Source organism: Myotis davidii, unplaced genomic scaffold (genome assembly GCF_000327345.1).
Source record: "Myotis davidii unplaced genomic scaffold, ASM32734v1 scaffold1466, whole genome shotgun sequence".
Taxonomy (NCBI): Eukaryota; Metazoa; Chordata; class Mammalia; order Chiroptera; family Vespertilionidae; genus Myotis; species Myotis davidii.
In genome coordinates, this window is record NW_006297384.1 from 307,805 (window position 1) to 312,181 (window position 4,377).

General features: G+C 52.6%; 1 long non-coding RNA gene across 1 annotated transcript in view; it reads right to left on the reverse strand.

Moving 5' to 3' along the window:
* LOC107184555 overlaps window positions 1-4,377 on the reverse strand; it is a 25,025-nt gene that overhangs the window by 16,760 nt on the left and 3,888 nt on the right. Inside the window, exon 2 of the long non-coding RNA XR_001515411.1 lies at window positions 835-1,012. This is a non-coding gene — a long non-coding RNA (uncharacterized LOC107184555). The remainder of the gene's footprint in view (window positions 1-834; window positions 1,013-4,377) is intronic.

The following is a 4,377-nucleotide window of genomic DNA, read 5'->3' on the forward strand; positions in this document are numbered from 1 at the left end:
GGATTGTGTCTCCCTAGCAGAGTATCAGAAGGCGAGAGGGCCAGGCAGTCAAGGGAAGTTGACTCAGTCACGCTGCCATGTATTCACTCGGACTGAGAGCGTTTTCCGCTTCTAATAAAATATTTTCTTTCCTCTCCTGGGAATGGTCCCCCCGCCCCCATCATGCTGGCGATTAACCAGCTCACAGAGCTCTTGAGAACGGAGCCCCTTGTGCAATTGCGTGGCTGTCACTGACATCGGGTCCTTTTAAAATGTGCTCAGATATACATGGTTGTCCTGAACTTTGTCTTTACTGCAAAGAATACTAGGCAAGCAGGATATTTACCTTCCTTTCAACCCGTAACCTGAGCCAGTCTGGTCTGTAACTCAGTTTGCTTTCTCTTGGTCTCCGAGCCATGAAGCTCGGGGCCAGCTGTTGTGCAAGGCTGCTCCTGAAGTGACTCCTCCTGGCCCTCCTGTGCTCCCTCCTGCTCATCCTCCCCTGCTGTGGGGGCGGGCACAGCTGCTCATTTCTAATGCACAGACTTGGCAGGAGAGATGAGCTCTTACTTCTGAGATTAAAGTCTGAAAACTCAGATGTCGCCCGACCAGCGTGGCTCAGTGGTTGAGCGCCGACCTATGAACCAGCGGTCATGGTTTGATTCTCCAGGAAGGGCACATGCCAGGGTTGCCCTCGATCCCCACTGGGGGGTGTGAGGAGGCAGCCAATCAATGATTCCCTCTCATCGTAGATGTTTGTCTCTCCCTCTCCTTTCTTTTCTGAAATCAGTAAAAATATTTTTTTAAAAAACAAGTCAGATGTCTGTCTTCCTGGCTCTCTCTTGTCTCACTCACCTTAGTGATGACGCAAGCTGCCGTGCTGGGAAAGTCCATGTGACAAGAAATAAGGGCCGCCTTCAGCCACAGTCCATAAGGAACCACAGGAGGGGGACCTGGGCATGACCTTGATTTCAGCCTTGAGAGCGACCTTGAGGGAGAGCAGCTGCTCTGCCAGGTCCTGGACCTACAGAAGCTGAGACAGTAAGTGTTGCTGTTTTAAACCACTAGGTTCTGGGTAATTTGTTATGCAGCGATGGATAACTGCTAGAACAAATACGGAGCTGGGTAATTATATTACATAATATCACTAATACATTATTAATAATATTGTCAACATACTAAGATTATATTACGATGCTATAAAAGCATGCAGTTTAATTCTGATAGTAGAAAGCTGACATTGCTTCCATCTAATCTTCACCACAGCCTCTGAGGAAGCGAATGTAACTGCAGAAACGCACGTCTTCAACGTGGGCCTCTCTTTCTGTCCATGGACCCTGTCCCTCCCCCAGGGCATCAGGTTCTGCTCACCATCCAACAGTCTTAGGAACAAAGCCTCAGGTCTGTTGACCACAGAAACAGGGTCTGGGTCAAACTAGAGAAAACAATTTGACTTCAGGTGTGTTCCAGCCCCTGGCCCATGAGAGGAAAGGGCACCAGTGGCCACACCTCCCCAAACTGAACAGACGACCCCATGGCTGAGATCAGGACTCGATAGAATGGCCAACCATCCCTGCCCTGGCCCCAGCTGGCCAGCAGAGCCCACAGCCCCAACTCCTGAGTCCCTGGCCGCCCATGCCCTGGACGCCTCGGGGAGCCAGGTCTCCGAGCAGGAGCTCACCTGCGACCCTGGTCCTGGGCCATTTCCTTCAAAGTAAACCTCGACTTGCTTGGCTGCAAACTCCTGTCTGCATCTGATTGGGCTTCGTGCACCCAGGCAAGTGGAGCCCTTTAGCTCCGTAACATGAACACAGTTATTTGCATTTACAGAGGAAATAGAAGCTAGATTGGAGCCCTAAGCCTGTTCTTTGAACTGTGCAGTGAGATTAGAAAGAAAACTGCCTCCATCTGCCAGAATCACTGAGTTCCAAGATCTTTTCTTGATGTCTTTCCTTTCCCTGGCAAGGTTCTGCTTCCCTCCCTCAGGCCAGGGGCTGACTCCCCCCCCCCCCAGACAGTAGGGGGCAGTTTGGAGTGAGAAGGCCAGCAGGGGGGAACTTGGCGCCCCGCGTCAGGGTCTGACTCCCTCCCCGGGGCAGGGGCTGACTCCCTCCCCAGGCCAGCAGCTGACTGACTTTGGCCTTGGTCTGTAGATGCAGTGACCTCACTCTGAGCCTCCTGTGGGGTGGATCACCAGGCACGTGGTTGGTGATAATGGTCACCTTGTAGATCTCAGACATGAGGGAGGGGCGGGTCTTGGAGAAGCCGGGAGGACGTGGAGGGGGAGCTTGTGTGCACTCTGGTGACACCCACATCCCCATTTACTGGCATCTCCGAGGCCCGTGCCTCTCCTGCCCGCGTGGGTCTGGCTCAGGGAGTCCTTCCCTTTCTGCTCATTTCAGTTCCTGTTGAGACCCAGCACTGTGCCGCTGATCATTTCTAATGCACAGAATTGCAGGGGCAGGTGCCAGCGCCACCTGAGCTGCTGGGGAGAGTGCCTGCGCCCACGGCGGGCATCACCATTTTCTTTTATATGTGGTTGGCAACTTGGTAGTCTCCACCAGCAGCTAAATCCCACATTCACAGTGGCAGAACCCTTTGGCCCAGGGTTCCATCTTTAGGAGCCTCCACTCTAGGAATATTAGCACAGCTGATGGAGAATATAGGACACAGGGAACATCTGTACCTGCCACTCATCAGGGGAGGCTGGGGAAAGTCAGGGGCCGCCGCCCACGGTGAGCGTTCCGCACATGAAGGGGCAGGTAGTCTGTCTGTGGAAAGATGTCCTTGGGAAAAGTCAAAGTGCAAACTGTAATGCCGTTTGCAACGATAAACAGAAGCCCAGTGTGCATCCCTGGACTCCGTTCACATGTGCAGGGAACGGCGTCCGGGAAACAGCTGGCGAGGAGCGGGAGGCGCTCGGGGCCCCAGTGCTTCCCTCTGTAGGTTTCTGCCTGTTTGTTTGTAACTTGTACGCACACTTGGTTAATTTTTAAGAGCAGTTCTAAGAAAGAAGAGTTTTTTCTACAGTGTTGTGTTTTCTGAGAAGACACCCCCAGGAAGCACAGAGAGGTGTAGACTGGACAGGGACCTCGGGCCTCGGCTTAGCTCCTGCTCGCGACTGTCTGGCTGTCCGGCTGTCCGACTGTCCGGACGGACTCGGGTTCTTGTCTCCTGATGTAAAAGACGTCAGAGCAGGGGCACTGGCACAGCAAAGGCGGTTACTAGGCTCTGCAGGGGAGAGCGCTGGGCTAGGGCCTCCGGCTCCCTGCCCCCAATGAGGGGCTTAGGGCTTTTACAGCTGAGGGCCTGGAAGTTGCTGGGGTTAAGCGATAGGCAGTAGGTCAGCAGTCTCCTTGTTTGGGACCCAGATGTCCAGGTATTAGGAGAGAAGTATCCTGGGTTGGGCAGCACTTATTATGGGATGCAGAAAGGGACTTTCCCACCAGCGATTGAGCTTGTCCCCGGGGCTTGTGGCTTGGCTTTAGATTTGGAAAAAAAACATAAAGGTCAGAGTAGCTCCTGCACCGTTGCTTTGTAGCTACCTATGGATGACTGCCATGTCCTGGTAGGCTTGACTTGAGGGAGTAATTTTAGGGAATATTTTATTCTACCTGTTTCAACTGGGGCTCAGCAGGCCCATCTGTCTGGCTGTGCTCACGCAGCTGAAAGGGGGGTTACAGATACATGGTCACTAACATCCCCTCCAGTTTAGCAATTTAGGAACACAGATTTTCTTTTTTTTAGGTTTTATGATATGCGCAAACACAATTTCAAAGTTAGAATAACATTTGGAAGATAGACATCAAACAAGACGCATGAGAATTAAGTATATCTTAATTATGGCATGGTAACCAATATTTTAAACCAAAAAGTCTCTCTCCTCTAAGTAAAGATTGTTCCCAGTGAAGTGATGACTGCGTTGACTTTTGTGTAAAATCAAAGCCCACAGTATGTTTATTTGCCTTATATTTTGAGATGCCCCTGTAAGGGGTGAAACTTCTGGAAAAGAAGGAGGGGTGGCTAATGGGCAGGGTCCTGTGGGTCAGGGAGGTGCCTGCGGCTTTGCGCTCACCTAGCTAGGCTCCCGGGCCTGACAGGAGACCCCAGCATGTGCTGAGGGTGAAGCCTGGGTGTTTTAATCAGGGCTAAGATGCCTGTTGGAGGTGAGGCAAGCTGAGTCAGTACGTCAGCCCAGGGCCGTGTGAGCCTAAGACGGGGCAGAGGGCCTGTCAGTCTCTCAGCTCCCACTCCGGGCGCCCTGTGACTAGTCACTCCACAGGCACCTGCCTGCCGGGCGGCCAAGTCCTTGGATCGAGAACTCCCAGCTCAGTGTTAATCCACCTGCAGAATAGCAAGCAGGGTGGGGAGGCAGAGGAGGGAAGCAGCCCTTTCCTG